Genomic DNA, 23,277 nt, shown 5'->3' with positions numbered 1-23,277 from the left:
TTTCATCACTTGATGTCGTCTCGAGTGCTCTAGAATGATTTTCGAGACTCTTTTCCTTGAATTGACAACTTCCTTTAGGGATTGTGTCATTTCCATATTTTATTTTTCCGAACACTATTCACATTTTGTCTTTTTTCTCGTTTATCCTTTTTCCTTGCACAATCTCACTTTTTGTGCTCGGATTTGATTCCGGTTTTGTATGCATTCATGATATTTGATTTCCATGATAGTGGAATTTTTACTTTTCTAGAAAAGCATGTTGATTGCTTACTTCTTTCATAAAGGGGCATTAATGCATACTTTAGTGTAATTATTCTTAACTTGTGGAGTTTTAGTGTAATTAAATAAAGTAATTATTTTTCATCTTGGTGACCATTTTGTAATTAAATTTGGAAGATACTTTCAAAAAGAACCTTTTTGTAATTTTGAGAAGTGTGACAAGTGTCACACTCTCATTAGTTTACTTGTTGACATTTGTGTGGAAACACTTTAATATATTGGATGATGACATTTGGAGGGTGAGGATTCATCCACTTGTCGGCCTATGATTGGTGCACTTGTTGCCTTGGATGGTTGACAAGTGTAGGTGTGGGATTAAGCCTAGGAAGGAGCCATGGATTGGTGACAAGTATAGGTTCATAATTTAGTCTTGCAAATATCTTTGGGCCACTTTGGGATTATGGTTTTAAAGGAGGGTTTTTGTGCAATTGACCATAAATGTGTGTGTTGACCATGGTGTAAGAGCACATAGTGAGTGGAGGATTTCTATTTCCTCCACTCACACTTAACCACATTATTTCATTCTCTTCCTTACAAGAAAACCCTAGCCTCCATGGATGGAGCTTGAAGCCTTAGGCATTGACCTTGATCTTTGAGGCCCTTCCACTTATTTTAAACCATAAAGCTTGGATTACTTTTTGTTCCCCTCATCCTCCTCTTCAAAACCCTTGAAGGATTTAGCCTAACTTCTAGTTTTGCTTTGGTATCTAGAGATTCAATTCTCTAGTGAGGTATTGATCTATTATTTTGAAGTATTTTTATATCATTATTGAGTGTTTTACATGCATGGAAGAGAAGGACTTGTATTTCGCCCTTAAAATGTTTTAACTTGAAATTAATCTTGTCAAATTAAATATAGAATATGAAAATATACTCAATTAGCTTTCATTTAGTTCTGGTTTCATATAATTTGGATTTAAAATGAATTAGTTATGAATTTTTGAAGTTGCAAGCTAGTTGCTGGAAATTTGAAGCTTTTCCTTTTTGGTCCGGAAATGAATTTTTCTATGGAGCTGTGGTACTTTAATTGCCTTGAAATTTTTACTGGAACTTCCCCTATGGGTTTTACACTACTCAGAATTTTTTCACGATTTTAGAGCATTTCTAAATTTTTTTGAAATCCGAAACTATCTGCTGTCCATGTTTTTATTGCAGTTGGAAAACATATTTTTAGATGATTTATTTCACTAACCTTTTGACATTGGCTCATGGCTTATATTTCCAATTTTATACTCTCATATGTTTACTTCCAAAATAAATTAGGTTTTCCCAATTTGGATATCAAATGAATTTTTCATGAATTTTCAAAGTTGGAAGCTATAGGCTAAAAATGTGTTTTCTGTGCAGAATTTGTTTCAAAGTTGTGGGGCAAAACTGTTTTAATTGGGAAAATATTTTGTTAAACTAAATTGATATTATCAAATTATAGTGTTTAAGCTTTCATTGGGCTTTGGATTCATTCAATTTGGGTTAGAATTGAATTTTTTAGGAATTTTACAAGTTAAAGGTAGCAAGTTGAAAAATCTGTTTTACGGACCGAAAATTTGGGACGATTTCATTTCGGTGGTAATTGGGATTTTCATTCCAATTGAGGTAGGGAATGTTTTAGCATTATTTGTGTGTTGTATTGTGTGTTTGCCATGATTATACAACAAATATATATGCCTTGTATCAAATCTAGAAAGTTAGTAATTTTTATTTCTTTGTATAAGATTTAAAATTTATGATGATGTATAACTTTGATTTTAATTGTAACATGCTAGGAAATTATACTTAGATATGTTGGTTAACATATATTAAATTTGGATCATTTGATTAAGAATTATAACTTTTATTTAATATTTATCTTTAGTGAAAGTTTAATTCACATGGTTGTATCAAGCATTAAATCAAGTTGTAATGTGGTATTTAAATAGGTCTTAGCATGTTCTCTAACATAGATTAAATTGAGGGCATTTGGAATTGTTTAAAAATCTAGAGGAAATTAATTAATTAGCTTGATTAATTTTGTTTTAAGTGTTTTAATCACTTAACTTTTCATTTGATATTATATATATGATGACCATGACATGTCTTTCAATATATATTAAATTGAGGTTATTTGGATTAACTTGGAATTTAGAGAATTTAACTATTTATGTTTAATTAAATTTTACTTTATTACTCCATGGATTTAATTGCATTTTAGAAGTTGTTTCTATATTTAAATCATGGATTTGGATTTGATATATGTTCATTTGATTACTTTTGAGCATTGGATAACATAGTTGTTACTTTTATATTCATGAGAATATGTTTTTCCTTATTGAATATATTGTTGCTATGTGTAAGGAATTGCACACTTTGTATTTGACATCTTACATGCCATAATAGTTGTGAATTTTGAGCATATATTGTATAAGTTTCCAAAATTTGGATTGTGCTTGGTAAATAGTTGATATCTTGTATATACATGTTGATATATATACGTTATTGCACAATTTGTTGATTTTGAAAACTTGGGGATGTCGTTGTTTGGCTACGGCTAGGACTTGGTTCTAGTACGGGGGATTGTCCCTCTATACAGTCTATTGCGCACATAGGGAGATTACCCATGGGCTAGTAACCCTAAAGTAACTATGTTGTCGGTCTGATTCGGCGTGACGTCCGAGTATCCATTTTGTTTGATTTCGTATTTCATTTCAAGTTGATAACTAGATGATATCGTAACTTGTTGTTCCGTATTTGATTTCCTATTTTGAGCTTAAGATGTACCTTTGTGAAAGTTGTACACACAAATTTTGTCAGTCTGCAATAGAAACAAAATATGGAGCAAATAGAATTTTATTAATTTATGAATGTGAGTACAGTCCTTTGTAATATCTTTTACAAAAAAAGAATGGTCCTCTGATTCGATCTCCTTGTTTTTGGTTGGTTGGATCTAAGGGCTGCACGAGCTTGTTCTTGAATCACTGTGGAATTTGATGAAGAACGGCACGCTGTTGGATGTGCTTGATATTCTTCGCTTTTGGGTTTCGATTCTGAATTTGTGTTTGAATTCTAAGTCTCTGGATTTCTGAGTCTCTGAACTTTTGAATTCTGAATTTGTGTCTGAATTTGTAGACTTCTGAATTCTGAATCCTCTCCCCTTTTTCTTCCTCCAAGCCTCTATTTATAGGTTTCTTGGATTAATAGGATGATGACACGTGTCATCTCCTGATAAGGAAAAAACTATAATTGGGCCGGGGCGGATATATTATGATAATTATCCTTAAAAATAATTATTCCAAATATATTTTATTAGGAATAATTATTCTTTTTATTTGACCATCTAGACTCTAAACTAGGCTTAATTAAATAATTTAAGTGGACCATACTTGGGCCAATTAAATAACTTAATTAAACATTGGGCACATATTTAATGGGTCCATTTGTCCAAATTAAAGTTCACTAAAATTTTAGTGTCTACAAATTGCCCCCACTTCAAGTTCTACGCTTAACAGGACTTGTCTCCTTTTTCAAGTGGGACTTGAAGTATCCAACTTTTTCTTCTTTTTTTTTTATTGGATTTTTACTTTCCAATTTATACAAATCCCTTGCCTATATATACCACCCAAGTCATAGGGTTTGACATCAATTTCAATCAGTTCTGAAGAACTTGTAAGATTGCGGCCTCTGACGATTGTGTTGGATTGCGACATCTGCTTGAACACATAGGTATGAATGCTTTTTTTTTTTTTTTTTCTCCATGCCTGTTGTTGTTGGAGGGAACAAATTTTTTTTTTTTTTTTTTCCTCCTCCCCGTTTCCTGGAGGATTGAGATTTGCAAATTATATATATATATATATATATATATATATATATATATATATATATATATATATATTTTCCTCCTCCACGTTGCCTGTTGTTGTTGGAGGAATCAATTTTTTTTTTTTTTTTTCCTCCACGTTGCCTGTTGTTGTTGGAGGAATCATTTTTTTTTTTTTTTTTTCACGTTTCCTGGAGGATTGAGATTCGCAATTTTTTTTTTTTTTTTTTAAATTTCCTTTTCTTTTCTTTCCTTTTTTTTTTTTTCTTTCCTCCTTTTTTTTTCTTTTTTTTTTTAAATTCCTTTTCTTTTCTTTCCTTTTTTTTTTTTTTTTTCACGCTAGATTTCTTTTTTTTTTTCACACTTCACTATAGGATTTTTTTTTCACACTTTCTAACTTCTTCTTCTTCTATTTTTTTTTTTTTTTTTTTTTTTGAAGGACTTGAGAAGGTATAGCAAATTGGTTTTGTCAGCCATAACAGAAATTGAAATCCTCTTTCTAAACAACATCGATCGAGCTTTGGTATCCATCATGGTGGTGTTCAAGTGTTTCGCAAAGCAAAAGCTGACTATCTTAGAGAGCGAAAATAGTCAACGAGTCCAAGGAACGACATTAAGTGTATATGACTCACTTTTTGGTCGCAATGCTATTCAAGTGCCTGATTCTAACAATAAACATTGTTCATCTCATTGGACATGCACGGCCACATGCGAACTCAACGACTTTGGTCCTGATCAGATTAATGAAGAATCTATTGTCTCTAAAGCCTTGATACTAAATTCTTCACTTCATGAGAGAGTTGTTGAAGAAAACCAATTTTCACTATTGGGTCTTAATGTTCAGGCGAAGGAAATATCATGGAGTATTCCCTATAAACTTCCTGCTGAATTGCTATACACCGAACTATATTAGGAGTGGTTAGAAGATGTCTTGGCGCGTTTCCATGACTTTCTATCAAAACAACAACTATATGGTGCTTTATTCGCCTCCCTATTTTCCTATGATCATCATGAAGATGTATTCAAAGCATTCCTTGAATGTTGGTGCCCAGCCACTAATACACTTCATTGTTCTATTGGCGAGCTATCAATTTCTCTTCGAGATCTATATATGCTAGGTGGTCTCCCTTAGCAAGGAACTATTTATGATGAAGTTATTCCTTGTGCAGATGAACTATCAAGAGCTGGCAACAACAAAAATTCTATCCCTTTGAGTTGTCAACACCTATTTTTGGCCTTCCACAGACTTTCTAAGAAGTATAAAGGAGATCAGAATGTGAAGATATCTGACTGGATTAATTTATAGTTTAAAGGTGCATCAAGACATGCCAAACCTTCAAAGAAATCAACAAAAAATAAAGTTCACCGCCCTATGAGGACTCAAAATCCGTCTGGTGTGATCCCTCCTGTCCGGTCGATGTCCACCAAAGAGACACCACTTATCTAGCTGCTTTTTTAGCCTGTTGGCTCTGCAAATTTGCCTTACCTGCACACCCTGGCAACATAATTCGTCCTGGGACTTTCAAGGTCGCACGCATGTTAGCAGATGGCTGCAACATTTGTCTTTCCATCCCGGTTCTGGCCAGTATTTACAGAGGCTTGAACGAGATTGTTTCCTCACCAGATCCTGGAAGCTGCTCTGCGATATTTCCTATTCACTATGTATTCGGATGGTTGAGTGAATATTTCAGAACTAATTTCACCATTCCTAATACCAACTATTGGCCTAGAATTACATTATATGCAGGCGAAGGAGGAGCAAGATACTTTGACCATTTTGAAGCCCAAAATTTATTCATATCATGTAAAGGAATAAACTTAACTCGAATGGCTACAAGATTTTCAAAAGAGCGACTTATTGTAGATAATGGCGAGATGAAAAAGGCTGACTTTGACACCCTAATCAATCTTCGATCATGTTATTTGACATTACGCCAAAATGACCGTCTTATCATTGAGCCGTATAGACCACATAGATTTAGCCGACAATTTGGGTACCATCAAGATATTCCTGGAAAATTAAAAAATGACTTTCGTACTTGCACCTTAGAGGAATTTTTAAAGCATTGGAACTCATCCGTTCATTATTCTTTTGGTTGTGATGCGTTGCTTCCTTCAACCTTCAGCCACCAAAAATCCTCAGTTACCAGAGCATATGCTAAATGGTGGTCCAGCGTATATATTGATCCATTTATACAGAAAGAAACTACCTCAAAGCAATCTAAACGCACGATTTCCCCACCAGAGAAACCAACTAAAATCAGAAAGGTTTTAATTAAGGGGCTGAAGTCAAATCTCCCATCTAAGCCAGTGTCAAAGTTAACCATCAAATCTCATAATGATTATGACGTTGTTGGAGGATCTAGTAGCCATCACCAAACAGCAGAAGATGTCCCACCACTAATCAATAACCGTCGCCGTCGTCAGTTATTAATAGAGTTAGAGGAGGATGTGAAAGCTTATGATGAGGATCGTAACTAGAAGCATGTCACCGACAAAGTGAGACTTGATTCAGTACAGGAATGTGTTGCCACTTCTCTTGATTAATTTTTTACTAGGGTACCTAGCAGTTCACAACCTATACAGGTAACTGGTATTTAAATTGAACTTTCCTATATATATAAAAAAAAAAAAAATTTTTTTTTTTTTTTTTGGTACTGCAAATTACCATTATTTATTATTATTTTTTTAATAGATAAAAGACAGCAAGGGATTTCTTGGGGAAGATGTCGTCATTGTTGCTAATCCAACATGTAGTGAAGAATCTATTAATGGACCGTCTGCCTTAGAGTTGGCCACTGCGATAGGAAAAGGTACAGAGATTTCACTACAAAGAAGCAGAGTTAGTCAACACTCGGATCTTTTGGGGGTTGCTGAAGTGACTAGTCAAGCTATGGAGGTGGTTGAAAATATTGGTAAAGATCATGTAGTTATCCCTTCTTTAATTTTAAGAGAATAGGGTCCACCCTTGCATCGTGTTGCCCATTCTGAAATGTCAATTTTCAATGCAGAAGAGATCGTTCTTGATGTTCATCGTCGTGCTGCTTTATTCTTTATTGATTTCATAAAGAATATCATACGCGATACTCCTACCGATAAAATACCATCTCGAGCACCTAAACTTCAAACACTTTATGAAGGACTCGCAAAACTCCCTGGAGACCATTCAGCTTTGAAGAAGCGAATTGACTCATATACCAATAATGCGGCCAATTATATTGCTACATCTTCTTCATATGCCTGTATGATGACTTCAGACTCTCAATCCCAACGATTGGCCAGTATTGATGCATAGCTCACCAACGCTAGGTCTATAAAAGATGATGGTGCTAAGTGTATAGAATCACTTCAATCTAGTTTAAGTGAAGCTGAATTTAAAGAAGCTAGATTAGTGAAAGAATTGCAAGAAGCCAGGGAAGAGACTCAAGGGCTTAAAGTCCTCATATCGAGAACGGATGCACAGTTATCTCAGAAGAAGGAAGCCATCACCAAACTTTGGGAAGATCAAAAATCAATAGAAGAAGCTAACGTCATCTCGAATCGCAATCTTGAAGTAGTGAAACAATTGGAAGAGGTATTATGGCAAGAACGTGACGAAATTATCGCTATAGAATTTTAGTATTGATCATCATTTTTTTTTCAAAAACAAAGTTGTAACTTTGAATTTTAGCAATAAAACAAATGATTTATTATCTCCATTTTATTTACAAAGATGTTATCATTATTTATTTGTTTCACCGTTCACAGTTTATACTCTTGCGGGTCAGGAGTTTATAAAGAATTTTTTTTTTTTTTTTTTTTTTGGGCCGTACACAGTTTTAGCTCATGTGGGCCAGGAGCATAGAGTTTAAGCTCGTACGATCAAGAGCATTGCCTTCATGGGTAGTAGCGCTTCAGGAATTTGCCATTAATGGGCCCCACTCTTACTCCGTCTTCATCAATAATGAGATATGCGCCGTTAGTATAAACTTCGCGAACAACATATGGTCCATCCCATTTGGATACAAATTTATTTCCCTTGCGATTTATGACAATCGGTCTACGAACAGCTAATACTAAGTCTCGAACTTGAAATGACCAAGGTCGAACTCTCTTATTGAACGCTTTAGAAAGTCGAGCTTGATAACACTCTAGCTGTTGTTAAGCTTCTAATCTCTTTCCATCCAATGCTTCCAGTTCTTGAAGACGTAAGATGGCATTTTCTTCACTTGTAAGACCCTCTTGTATGGCTATCCTTAATGAAGGGATTTGTTGTTCCAATGGAAGAACTGCTTCTACGGCATAGACCAGAGAATATGGAGTTGCTTGAGTAGGTGTCCGATGCGTAGTGCGGTATGCCCATAATGCTTCTTCCATTCACTCATGCCAATCTCGCTTTGTTTGGTTGACTACTTTCTTCAATAGCTCACATAGAGTCTTATTGAACGCTTCTGCGAGACCATTTGCAGGGGCTTTGTACATGGAGGATTTACGTTGTTTGAATCCCAATTTCTCACAAAGGTCAGTTACCCAACTATTTTTAAAATTCGTCCCGTTATCAGTGATGATGTATCGAGGGACACCATATCGATAAATAATGTTGGACTTGATGAAGTCAACCACTGTTTCCTTTTTCACATGTTTATAGGGTGCAGCTTCCGCCCATTTTGAAAAATAATCAGTTGCAGCCAAGATATACAAGTGGCCTTTTCAAGACTTTTCTAAAGGACCAACTACATCTAATCCCCATGCACGAACGGCCATGACGTCACAGTAGGGTGTAATGGTTCCGGTGGTTAGTGTATGAAGTTGGCATAGAATTGACACGCTTGACACCTTTTTGCATACTCCAAGCAATCTTTGACCATGGTGGGCCAGTAATAACCCATTCTTTTGACGCGAAAGTGCAGCTTTGGACCAGATTGATGAGCTCCATAAATCCCGGAATGTGCCTCCTTCATTGCATGCGTTGCTTCATCATTTCCAAGGCAGCGAAGGAAAAGGCCCTCATAGGAACGCCTATATAATGTATCGTTGTAATAGATGAAACGAGGTGCTCGCCTTCGTATTTCAGTCTTATAGCGTAGGTCCTCGGGAAGCTTTCCATGTTCCACATAATCAATGATAGGGATTCTCCAGTCTTCTTCCTCTTGTGTCCAACAAGAAACTACATTACTTTCTTCAAATTTATCCTCCAAGACTTGTGGTAAGACCCATCTTTGACATACAGGAACATCAACCAGGTCTTCATCAGTTAACGCCAATGTTGTAGCCAAATTTGCCAAAGCATCAGCTATCCGATTTTCTTTTCTTGGAATGTGCTCTAGTATGACGCTATCAAACCGTTCCAACAAATGAGAGGCGTAACGATGATACGGTACTAGATCATCTTTCTTAACCTCATATTCTTTAAGAAGTTGGTTGATCACCAACTTAGAGTCTCCATATATTTCGAGGTCCGTGATGTTCATCTCATTCGCCATTTGAAGGCCGATAATCAAGGCTTGATACTCAGTTACATTATTTGAGCAGTTTTCAGCAAGTGCAAAAGAGTATGGAATGACATGTCTCTTTGGAGAAACAAAAACTACACCTGCTCCAGCCCCATCTGATCGTTCTGCCCCATCGAAAAACATCATCCATGGAGGGAGGATGTCCACAAGGTAGACTTCTTCATCAGGAAAATCTTCAGAAATTTCCCAATTGGCTGGAATAGGATGGTCAGCTAAGAAATCAGCTAAGACTTGTCCTTTTACTGCTTTTCGTGGCACATAAATAATTTCAAATTCGTTGAACAAAATTGACCACCTCGCCAATCGTCCGGAAAGGACCGGCTTAGACATGACATATTTGAGAGGATCTGCCCTTACAACAAGATGTATCGTATGAGCCAAGAAATAATGCCTCAATTTCTTAGAAGCGAAGACAAGTGCGAGGCATGTTTTTTCAATTGGAGGATAATTTCGCTCCGTCGGGGTGAGTCTGCGACTTAAATAATACAATGCCTTCTCTTTATGTTCTTCATTATTCTGAGCAAGTAAGGCACCCAGCGATTCTTCTTGCACAGCAATGTAAAGTATGAGTGGCTTTCCAGGTACCGGTGCTCCCAATACCGGAGAATTGAGAAGGTACTTTTTGATGCTATCATGATTGGTCCCAATTAAATGGAACATCTTTTTTTAGGAGTCAGTTAAAAGGCTAACAACGACCCGCTAAATTTGAGATGAACCGACGAATGAACGCAAGTTGACCTTGTAAACTTCTAAGTTCACGTAAAGTCTTTAGTGGCGGCATCTTTTGAATGGCCTCAATTTTATTAGGATCAATCTCAATACCACGATGACGTACGACGTATCCCAGGAATTTCCCTGAAGTCACACCAAATGCACATTTAAGGGGATTCATCTTAAGTTGATATTTTCGAAGGCGATTAAAGACAGTACGTAAATCCTGTAAATGATTTCTTCATTCTTTGGTCTTAACCACCAAGTCATCAACATAACATTCAACAATCTTGTGGAGTATGTCGTCGAAGATCCTTTGCATAGCGCGCTAGTATGTTGCTCCCGCATTTTTTAGTCCAAAAGGCATAACTTTGTAACAATATATGCCTTTAGGAGTGCGAAAGGCAGTTAACTCCTCGTCCCTTGGAGTCATTCTTATCTGGTTGTACCCAGAGTAACAATCCATAAAAGAGAGAGCTTCATGTCCAGTGGTTGCAACTACAGTGAGCTCAGGGATGGGAAGAGGAAAATCATCTTTTGGGCATGCCTCATTCAAATCACGAAAGTCCACACAGATTCGAATCTGTCCATTTTTCTTCTTCACTGGAACAATGCTCGAAATCCATGTTAGATCTTTGACCTCACGGACAAACCCTACTTCAATCAATTTGTTGAGTTCTTCCTCTATCCTTGGAACTAGCTCTGGACGGAAGAAATGTTGAGACTGCTTAATCGGACGTGTCCCACGTTTGACAGCGAGATTATGCACTGCAATTTTAGGATCAAGATTGGGCATCTCTTTGTATGTCCAAGCAAAGACATCCTTGTACTCAGACAATAATTGAAAGTAATCATTTTCTTCTGAGGGGTTTAGGAATGCACTAACAAAAACTGGTTTGGGTTGATCGTCAGTTCCTAAGTTGATTTCTTTGAGTTGATCAACAGTAGCCTGCCCCTCGTCTTCTAGTGTTGGTGGAGCTTTCTCGATATCATCTGGTTGTTCACAGTCAGGTTCCTCTTCAACAGTGATGTGGTATGCAGTAACACAAGACGATTCGCCAGTGCCTTCTATTCTATCCACTTTTGCTGATTGATTAGTAAATACAATGGTTCGCCTTCGAGCTTTCAATGTAACATCATTGGTGACGTCTATCTCTGTCTTACGTTTCATTCGCGAAGGCACTAGGCTCTGAACTTCACTATTATTCACCACGTCGATGTTAGCTTCTTCTGACTTCACAATCTTGCTGTTTTTTAGTGGTGCATCATGGATAGTACCAATTCGAGAAAATACTGACTTTCGAGATTGAAGTTGTGCAAATTTTCTTCCTTGGTCATGAAAGCTCATTCTATTAAAAACAGAGTTACGAGGCAAATTGCTGATATGAGAACTTGAAACATTTGATTCTCGGCTTGACAACCTGTTGAATATAGATGTTCGATCGCATAGAGCTCTTATAAGGTCAAAGACTGATTTTTGATGCCCAGTCTGCTGATCTTGTTCATCCTCAACTTCTTCACACCCAATGTATGAGGTACTTAACTTCTTATCCCTCTTTGTGATTTGAATTCGAAGTGGCTCAGAAGCTACGAAACCGAGACCAGACTTAGGTGAAATGATTTTATGCCCTTGATCTTTCAACTTCTTCTGTGTCTCATTGAGGCCGTGCACCTTCTCACCGGTGACCTCAGCATTCAGTTTTCCAAGGCTTGCAAGATTTGTAAAATCATACCCTGACTTAGCCAAGAGTTGGTATGCTTTAGGATCGAATCCTTCGTCGGTCCTTTGTTTTGGAAGTGATAAATGATCAACCATAGATTGAGAAGGCCGCATGAACCCTTTTAACGGAGACTTAGAAGGCGAAGACTCCTGAATCTTAAGGAGAGAAAGAGTTAACTCTCCTTTAAGCTTTTGCATATCTTCTTTTTCCTTGGTTTGTGACATCTTTAATTTAAATTCCTTAGTTTTAATTATCTCGATAACAGGTGCCTGCCCTTCTTGTCGCTGAGATTTGGGAACATACTTTAAAATAGGTTTCGTCCGATGTGCTTTTATCGAGACCCCTCGCGTTTTAGCTACCTTTACAATGTCTGTCACTGAAACGTCTAGTGGATCACTTAATGCTTCTTTTGCTTTTGTAGATTGAATCTCTTGTGTAGACGGAAGGCTTGGGATGGGCACTTCCAAAGGTGTATCATGATCGATATAGAACTTGGCATCGGCAAAATGAGATTCTGCCTTTGTAAATGGCTTATGATCCGCCACAACCGTTTATACGCCATTTTTGTAGAATTTGAAGCACTGATGAAGAGTTGATGGAATGACGCCATTACTATGTATCCAAGGCCTTCCCAACAACAAATTGTAGGACACCTTTGCATCAATCACAAGGAATAAGGTTTCTGCTTGGAGCTCGCCAATAGTTAGCTTTGCCCGAATCATGCCGATAGCTCTCTGTCCTCCTTGGTTAAAACCTTAAATAATAAGACGGCTACGCGATAACTCGTCAATTGTGATGCCAAGATTTTTCATCATAAATTTTGGCATTAGATTCACCGCCTAGCCACCATCAACAAGAATACGAGTAACTCTTCGTTCTTTTATGTAACCGGAGACGAAGAGAGGACAATTGTGCGGCTTCGAACCCAACTGAAGATCCTCGTCCGTGAAAACAATTGGTGCATAACATGACTCAAACGTACCTCTGACCACTTCATCATCATCAGATTTTTCAATGATGGCTGTATTATGGTTCTCTACAGTCTGGACTTCATCTTGATCCTCGTTCTTCTCATCATTAAGGCTTGTTTTCTTAGTTGAAACCATGTAAGTTGTTTTAACTTCGTCATTTAGGTATCCTTTTGGAAAGAACTCTTGTAAAGTAATAGGCTTCTAACTCTTTTTGCTTATAGAGGTGTGTTTAGTTTACTGTGTCTTCTTGACCCATTTTCTGTTATGGCCAGACTGTTTATGGTGATATTGGGGTTTCTTCTTCCTTTGCCCTCTGTCAAAATAATTAGTCTGAAAAATATCAGCTTGTTGCTTCCGTGGTTTCTTTCTTGTCACCAGAGTCCATCCTTCTTCATCATCCTGAGGAAAAACCCTTCCAAATGTTGAAATGTCACGTACACTCCCTTGGCCAATATAGATTGGGATTGGTTCCAATGAACCAAACTGGATAGTTGTGCAAGATACCTCCGAAGTTAAAGGTTGAGAACGAGCACTCCCCATGACAGAGGTTGTCAAAGTAGCAGTAGTATGATTTGAAGTTACAACTTCGTCTGTATCCAACAAGATTTTTCCTTGTTTTTCCAGATTCATCACCACCTCCTTGAAGATAAAACACTTCTCAATTGGATGACTGATAATGCGATGATATTTGTAGTATTTTAGATCATTGATACGTCCCATCTCTGGAGGACGTTTGCATTCACGGAGTTCTATAACTTTACTTTCAAGTAAACATTCCAAGATGCCAAGAACATCGGAATCGGGGAAGGGGTATTCTTTCTTCTCTAACTCCTTTAGCGTAGGACGTTGTCTCTCCCTCTCTTGAAACTGGCGAGGCTTTTTATCATCCTTCTTGTCATCTTTAACAGATATCTTAATTGGGGTGGTTGAGATAGCCATTGAATCTTTAGCCTCATTTTTTGATGACTTGTCGCCCTTCTTCCAGTCCTTCTTATCTTTGCGTGGTTCTATAGTCATGGGACTTTTGCCATCATGAGATTTCATACTGATCTCCATGTCATGGGCACGCGTAGCCAATTCCTCAAATGTGCGAGGTTTTATGCCTTGTAGAATGTAGAGCAGGCCCCAATGCATTCCCTGCATACACATCTCCACAGCAGATACTTCTGATAAACGGTCCTTGCAGTCAAGACTGAGGGCTTTCCACCGATTAATGTAGTTGATTACAGGCTCATCCTTCCATTGCTTCGTGTTAGTCAACTCTATCATACTAACAGTACGACGAGTGCTATAGAACCTGTTCAAGAATTCTCGTTCCATCTGGTCCCAACTATCAATTGATTCTGACTTTAGGTCAGTGTACCACTCGAACGCGTTTCCTTTAAGTGACCGGACAAACTGTTTGGCTAGTAAGTCCCCCTCTGTTCCGGCATTGGTACAAGTCTCGACAAAATGGGCAATGTGTTGCTTGGGGTTACTTTTTCCGTCAAATTGCTGAATCTTCGGAGGTTGGTATCCTACATACATTCTCATACTGTCGATTTTCCTTATATAGGGCTTTGAGTACATGAGAGTGCTCTGTGAGACACCACCATATTGAGCTCGGATTGTATTTATTATCATATCTTGCAATTGTTCGACAGATAATGAAGAGACTGAAGAAGAGGTATGATTGGTTTGACTAGTCGCCTGTTCTATCCCCGGCGTCTGATTTTGACTGGTCGCTTGTTCTGTCACCGACGTCTGTTTGGGATTCTCCCTGTGAGTACCTTGTGCTGTAGAATTAGGATTCTCCGTTAGTATTGCTGTGGAAGATGTAGGTTTCCCAAACGGTGGTGGTGTGAAAGTTGCACGATTCCCGGATGGCATTGGTGTTTCACCGAAGGTCTAAACTTCCAATTTATTCATTAGTGTAGCGATTTGCAAGTCCTTTTCTTCAATAGTCTTTGTGAGGTTCTCAATGGAATGAGCCATAGTTGCTAGTTGTTCCTCCACCGTAGCAGCTCCAGTCATCATAGCAGCAACCACATCTGAGTATGATAGGCCTTGAGAATCCACGTTCCTTGAAGTGATTGACTACTCCGAAGTCTGACGTGGTGACTCTGGGGGTGAACCGACACTAGAGTGAGCATCATAGATAGAACGAAGTGAATCTGGTGGTGGAGCCTCCTCTGGAACAATGTCAAGGTTTTTGACATGTTGAGTTTTCACGTTCGCCGGTGTTGCAGGATTAGTTTTCACCACATCTTGCTGAAGTTTGAATGACGCCATCGCCTGGGACTTGCTACGTGTCATAGGGCCCGTCAAGGGACTTCCATCGCTTAATTTGGTCTTCGTGCCACTTTTCATGGTGGCTTTAGTGTCGACCTTTGCAATAGCGATGTTCTTTTGGGCTTTCTTGTCTGTCTGAATCTTAGGGGGAGCCATAGAATCTGATAGAGAAGAAACTTGATGGTAGGAGAAAGAGATGAGAGGCAAAGGGAGTCCCACCGGGCGTGCCACAAATTTGTACACACAAATTTTGTAAGTCTGCAATAGAAACAAAATATGGAGCAAATAGAATTTTATTAATTTATGAATGTGGAGTACAGTCCTTTGTAATATCTTTTACAAAAAAAGAATGGTCCTCTGATTCGATCTCCTTGTTTTTGGTTGGTTGGATCCAAGGGCTGCACGAGCTTGTTCTTGAATCACTGTGGAATTTGATGAAGAACGGCACGTTGTTGGATGTGCTTGATATTCTTCTCTTTTGGGTTTCGATTCTGAATTTGTGTCTGAATTCTAAGTCTCTGGATTTCTGAGTCTCTGAACTTCTGAATTCTGAATTTGTGTCTGAATTTGTAGACTTCTGAATTCTGAATCCTCTCCCCTTTTTCTTCCTCCAAGCCTCTATTTATAGGCTTCTTGGATTAATAGGATGATGACACGTGTCATCTCCTGATAAGGAAAAAACTATAATTGGGCCGGGCCGGATATATTATGATAATTATCCTTAAAAATAATTATTCCAAATATATTTTATTAGGAATAATTATTCTTTTTATTTGACCATCTAGACTCTAGACTGGGCTTAATTAAATAATATAAGTCAACCATACTTGGGCCAATTAAATAACTTAATTAAACATTGGGCCCATATTTAATGGGTCCATTTGTCCAAATTAAAGTTCACTAAAATTTTAGTGTCTACAAAAGCATGCTTCATGCGTTGTATTAGAAGTTTCGTTGTTGGTTAAATTGCATCAATATCATAATTTTTGTTTTGATGTTCAAATGTAGTTTAGGAATGACCTTGTAGATTCATTTGAACATAAACGTTAGGTGTCATGACCCACACTTATTGTTTTCGTATTTTGGATTTCAAGTTGAAGACTTTGAGAATCTATATCTTGTTGCCTTGTATAACATGTTTCCATGTTGTTTGAATTACATGAACAATGTGATTATGATAGAAATAATCTAGCTTAGGATGCTCCCTGGGTCTCATCTTGACATAGACGTTAGGTGGCATGAGCCCCTTTAACATGTTTCACCATAAGGTGATAAAATTGTAAAATGCTAGGTCGATGCATGCTCATCTCCTACGAGTAGTTTTATGTTACTCACCCCTACGATACTAGGTTCAGGTATAGGACTCAGAATATGAAGATTCCATTGCTCATTGGATGGCTTACAATTTCTAAGTTTCTATTTTATGCAAGTGTTAGCATAAGATGCGTCTTTGTAGCCCTATTTGTTTAAACTTGTATTCGTTGATTCATATATGTAAAGTGTACGTAAGTGCACTCTTTTCAATGTATTTAACATGTATGAGAGGAAACCGAAGGCAATGACATGTATCTCGTTTTCTATGCACTTTTGTTTTCAAAGTTTGTTATGAAAATATTGGAAAATGTTAAGTCATTGCTTCATAACTTTCGCATCGGGTGTTGGAATTTCATATCTTTTCTGCCCGTACTCAGAATTAGACGATTCTTGAGTCTAATTTTGTTCATTTTTCGTTGTCCTTCCAATGGTGTGCATGGTGGCACCCTTTTCAGGGAGAAATGACCATTTTGCCCTTAGTTCATCTCTTTTCGAGTTAGACATTCTTGCTTCATTTGTTTGGCTCATTTGAGTTCCGTGGCTTCATGGAGATTCATTTTAGGGCCTTAGGGATGACGTACATCTCTTGAGGTCATTTGACTTCTTTCGCTTCCGCATTTCAGGTCCGCTATCGGGTCAACTTCCGGTTCATCACTAACGCACCGGGTTGAGAAATCCAGGTCGTTACAGGTGGTATCAGAGCTCCTAGGTTTGAATACCTTGGGACGACGGGTTTTGGGTGCATATCACATTTCTGTTGCTTTATTTTACGTGCTTATATGATTTATGATAATATGTTTTGGTTTAATAACACGTTTAGGTGCTTATGTGCTATACGTGGTATGCTATTTGTTTAACTTGTTTTGATTCCAATATAAAAAGCATGACATATGATGTATGCTAGATTAGATTTGTATATACATAACTGTGTTGCATATTTGGCATGACACGAGATTGGTCATTGAGGCTCGAGTTGAGGTTGATGGTGATTGTAGTCACAGTTGTGTTGTAGTTTAGGTTGTTGTTGACCTAGAGTTGGTTTTGAGGTAGGTGGAGAGACACCTTTTGTTTAGGCTCTCGTGGGGTGAGCCATTAGGCACAACTGTAGTACTGGATTTGTTGAGTTTAGGCCATGGTTAGGTTTTAGACCTTTTGGGATCCTTGGTTGTTTTGGAAGGTTCCTCTGAGATTGCAATTTTCGTGGGCGGGTACTTTGTGGGCGGGTGCATGGCACTGTCATGTTACTGTACTGGCAAGCTACGAGTGCAGTTCGGATAGATTCAGCATTAGGTTTTGTTCCGACAGGTGTAGTCCTGTTGATCGATAATCATGATGGTTGTTTTGGGGATCAGTCATAGTGATCGATTTGGTTGTATGATTGTACGGCTAGAGTTGCCATTTTCTTTGAGTTCTCCTTGCGCGATGACGCTGTTGGGGTCAAGTCGATTGATAGATGCTTTGGGTAGAGAGAACTTTGCATTGTTAGTATCACTTGTAGTGTCACCCTTAGATTCAGAGATGGATTGTAAGAGTCTTACCATTGTGGTAAAGGCTCACGTTTGTTTTGAGACAGGTTGTTGTTGCATTGGTTTTTGGAGTCAGTGTATGGCTAAGACTGGTCCTTTCTTTTTACCTAGGCACTCTAGGAGACGATGTCCATACGGTTCATTGTTGTATCACTTTTGTTTTCTGCAGTTTCATTTACTACCATGTTAGTAGTATGATTTATGATATTGTGATGCATGAGTAGGTGGAGGTCTATCCACGTTTGCCTTCTTGTTGTATGGCAATAGCATGCCTTTCTTATATGCTTCAAAATGCCATGTTGTTACTGTGCTTTAATGACATGCTTTTGTGTTTATGTGGAGACGTGCAGCATATGCTTTTAATTATCATCTATGTAAGTAGATTTTCTTTCTGGTAGTTACATTCCTTGTCACATGCATGCCTTTTAGGTTTGGTTTCCCCATTCATTTCCCTTGGTCGCACGTAGTCTGTATGCGGGTTTCCACAATGGTTTTATGCTGGTTCGTGTTAGGGACTTCACAAGGAGTGAGTTTCTTCCCTCCGTTGCGTTGTGCACTGTTTTGGGGTTGGTTGGTCCATGAGGATCATTGTTGTTATCTTGAGTCCTTAGTGAGGATTTGATAGATTTTGGTCGACTTACTTCCATGTAGGGGGTAAAGTCGTTGACTTTGTTGTCTTTCATTTCAGAGATGTAGTCATGGTGTTGTCCTTTTTAGGACTGGTGGTCCCCTTTCTTTCGTGTCTTCCCTTAGGGAGTTCTTGCTGTGGTTGTTGACGGTTGTGGTGCTCAAGTGAGTTGATTGGTGTGAGATCATTTTACGGAGACTTATGTCCATATCTTTAAGGATTATTTGATTCGTGAGGTGAGCTCGATGCTCTTTTGAGAATGTCTTTTGGAGACTTGTTCCAGTTTTGGAGGCCTGGATGTGGTTGACTCTTAGGAGGAGTTTTGGAGGATCGTTGTTGGATATGGCTTGCTTGTGGAGTTTTCTCGTCCTAGTTATGACTAGGCATAGCCTTGAGGAATCATAGTTCCAGTGGTTGTTTATAGATGGATCGAAATTGAGGAATTTTGATTTAGGTTGGTGTTGTCAAGTACGATTTTGAGAGACTCATTCTATGACCTTGGTTATCAAGATTTTGATGTGTGTGCCACTTCGTGGACTTGTATTTCGAGGATCTAGTTATCCGTGATAGGGATTTTGATTCGATGTTTGATTACGGTGAGTAGTCTTATAGTTGATCTATTTTAGGATCATATCTGGGATTTTGGAGATGCTGTTTTGCTTGTCAGACTTTGGATTCGTAATTGATGTTGTTGATAGTAGTGTTTTGAGATGTTAAAATTGTTGGTCTTTTTGTATTGAGGATTTAAGGCCTTAAGCGTAATGGTACCTATGACATTGTTGTCAGAGTTTTGGGATTGGCCAAGATGGTCCGGCCGGACATCTTTGCACCATATCTCAACTCTCACAAAATGTTGGTTTCTGTAGTGCTTTTGGTAATGATCATTTTTGACATTAAAGTCATTTGTATCGAGAGGTTTCATGGGTAGACCTAGTGGGGGCAGGTTATGAATTGGTGCCTTATACTGTCATGCTACCGTACAAGTTGTGTGCTGTGGGCGGGTGCTAGTTGCCGTCGATGCTACCTTACTGACGAGTAAGTGTGGGCGGACACTAGGAATTATCATTGCTACCACACATTTGAGTACGTCGTGGGCAGCTTCTAGTCGCTATTCATACTGCCATGTCGTCTTTGTTTAGTACTTTGATTTGATTCATGGATATCTTGGAGTTCTGTTGGTGGTTATTTTTGGTTCCTTATGATGGTTCGTCAGGAGGGGTGCTTTCGATTGTTGTCTTCCGTTCCCTCGTCTGGCCTGAAGTTCTGTGTGTGAGTTTCGACTTATGGTGTGGCCATGTGATAACTTTTCTTTTGAGGGGTTGTCCTGTCGTGAGCACATGGGTGCGAATGACATGGGGTTGTACGTTGTCTTCAGTTTTGGGATTGCTTTCGTAGCATGTTGTGAGGGATACTCAGAGATGTACTCCGTAGTTATCCTAGTTTTGCCTTTTTGTTTTGTTGGGGCAAGATTTCAGGGACGAAATCCCTTAAAGGTGGGAAGGTTGTAATGACTCGGTCATTTTTCTTCCTTTTTTCTCAGATTTTAATGGATATTTTTTTTCCCGTTGTCTTTTCCTTTTTGGGTTCAGTTTTTCATCACTTGATGTCGTCTCGAGTGCTCTAGAATAATTTCCGAGACTCTTTTCCTTAAATTGACAACTTCCTTTGGGGATTGTGTCATTTCCATATTTTATTTTTCCAAACACTATTCACATTTTGTCTTTTTCTCGTTTATCCTTTTTCCTTGCACAATCTCACTTTTTGTGCTCGGATTTGATTCCGATTTTACATGCATTCATGATATTTGATTTCCATGATAGTGGTATTTTTACTTTTCTAGAAAAGCATGTTGATTGCTTACTTCTTTCATAAAGGGGCATTAATGCATACTTTAGTGTAATTATTCTTAACTTGTGGGGTTTTAGTGTAACTAAATAAAGTAATTATTTTTCATCTTTGGGACCATTTTGTAATTAAATTTGGAAGATATTTTCAAAAAGGACCTTTTTGCAATTTTTGAAAAGTGTGACAAGTGTCACACTCTCATTAGTCCACTTGTTGACATTTGTGTGGAAACACTTTAATGCATTGGATGATGACATTTGGAGGGTGAGGATTCACCCACTTGTTGGCCTAGGATTGGTGCACTTGTTGCTTGGATGGTTGACAAGTGTAGGTGAGGGATTAAGCCTAGGAAGGAGCCATGGATTGGTGACAAGTGTAAGTTCACAATTTAATCTTGCAAATATCTTTGGGCCACTTTGGGATTATGGTTTTAAAGGAGGGTTTTTATGCACTTGACCATAGATGTGTGTGTTGACCATGGTGTAAGAGCACATAGTGAATGGAGGATTTCTATTTCCTCCACTCACACTTAACCACATTATTTCATTCTCTTCCTTACAAGAAAACCCTAGCCTCCATGGATGGAGTTTGAAACCTTCGGCATTGACCTTGATCTTTGAGGCCCTTCCACTTACTTTAGACCATAAAGTTTGGATTACTTTTTGTTCCCCTCATCCTCCTCTTCAAAACCCTTGAAGGATTTAGCCTAACTCCTAATTTTGCTTTGGTATCTAGAAATTCAATTCTCTAGTGAGGTATTAATCTATTATTTTGAAGTATTTTTATGTCATTATTGAGTGTTTTACATGCATGGAAGAGAAGGACTTGTATTTTGCCCTTAAACTGTTTTAACTTGAAATTAATCTTGTCAAATTAAATATAGAATATGAAAATATACTCAATTAGCTTTCATTTAGTTATGGTTTCATGTAATTTGGATTTAAAATGAATTAGTTATGAATTTTTGAAGTTGCAAGCTAGTTGCTGGAAATTTGAAGCTTTTCCTTTTCGGTTCGACAATGAATTTATATATGGAGATGTGGTACTTCAATTGCCTTGAAATGTTTACTGGAACTTCCCCCATGGGTTTTACACTACTCAGGATTTTTTTACGATTTTAGAGCATTTCTAAATTTTTTTTTAAAATCCGAATATATCTGCTGTCCATGTTTTTATTGCAGCTGGAAAACATATTTTTAGATGATTTATTTCACTAACCTTTTGACATTGGCTCATGGCTTAAATTTCCAGTTTTACACTCTCATATGTTTACTTCCAAAATAATTTAGGTTTGCCCAATTTGGATGTCAAATGAATTTTTCATGAATTTTCAAAGTTGGAAGCTACAGGCTGAAAATGTGTTTTCTGTGCAGAATTTGTTTCAAAGTTGTGGGGCAAAACTGTTTCAATTGGGAAAATATTTTGTTAAACTAAATTGATATTATCAAATTACAGTGTTTAAGCTTTCATTGGGATTTGAATTCATTCAATTTGGGTTAGAATTGAATTTTTTATGAATTTTACAAGTTAAAGGTAGCAAGCTGAAAAATCTGTTTTGCGGACCGAAAATTTGGGGCGATTTCATTTCGGTGGTAATTGGGATTTTCATTCCAATTGAGGTAGAGAATGTTTTAGGATTATTTGTGTGTTGTATTGTGTGTTTGTCATGATTATACAACAAATATATATGCCTTGTATCAAATTTAGAAAGTTAGTAATTTTTATTTCTTTGTATAAGATTTAAAATTTATGATGATGTATAACTTTGATTTTAATTGTAATATGTTAGGAAATTATGTTTAGATATGTTGGTTAACATATATTAAATTTGGATCATTTGATTAAGAATTATAACTTTTATTTAATATTTATCTTTAGTGAAAGTTTAATTCACATGGTTGTATCAAGCATTAAATCAAGTTGTAATGTGGTATTTAAATAGGCCTTGGCATGTTCTCTAACATAGATTAAATTGAGGGCATTTGGAATTGTTTAAAAATCTAGAGGAAATTAATTAATTAGCTTGATTAATTTTGTTTTAAGTGTTTTAATCACTTAACTTGTCATTTGATGTTATATATATGATGACCATGACATGTCTTTCAATATATATTAAATTGAGGTTATTTGGATTAACTTGGAATTTAGATAATTTAACTATTTATGTTTAATTAAATTCTACTTTATTACTCCATGGATTTAATTGCATTTTAGAAGTTGTTTCTATATTTAAATCATGGATTTTGATTTGATATATGTTCACTTGATTACTTTTGAGTATTGGATAACATAGTTGTTACTTTTATATTCATGAGAATATGTTTTTCCTTATTGAATATATTATTGCTATGTGTAAGGAATTGCACACTTTGTATTTAACATCTTACATGCCATAGTAGTTATGAATTTTGAGCATATATTGTATAAGTTTCCAAAATTTGGATTGTGCTTGGTAAATAATTGATATCTTGTATATACATGTTGATATATATACGTTGTTGCATAATTTATTAATTTTGAAAACTTGGGAATGTCGTTTGGTTACGGCTAGGACTTAGTTCTAGTATGGGGGATTGTCCCTCTATATAGTCTAGTGCGCACATAGGGAGGTTATTCATGGGCTAGTAACCCTAAAGTAACTATGTTGTCGGTCTGATCCGGCGTGACGTCCGAGGATCCCCTTTGTTTGATTTCGTATTTCATTTCAAGTTGATAACTAGATGATATCG

At 37.3% G+C, this 23,277-nt stretch overlaps 1 pseudogene; it reads left to right on the top strand.

The window, feature by feature from the left end:
- The first annotated feature begins 5,605 nt into the window (after positions 1-5,605).
- Positions 5,606-23,277, top strand: part of LOC132271367 (plastid-lipid-associated protein, chloroplastic-like) — a 61,662-nt pseudogene continuing 43,990 nt past the window's right edge.

The sequence above is a fragment of the Cornus florida genome, unplaced genomic scaffold (genome assembly GCF_030987335.1).
Source record: "Cornus florida cultivar Cherokee Brave unplaced genomic scaffold, ASM3098733v1 CherokeeBrave_3.0.0_Hap2_Chr01, whole genome shotgun sequence".
In the NCBI taxonomy this organism is placed as follows: domain Eukaryota; kingdom Viridiplantae; phylum Streptophyta; class Magnoliopsida; order Cornales; family Cornaceae; genus Cornus; species Cornus florida.
This window is presented reverse-complemented; position numbering and strand designations above follow the sequence as displayed.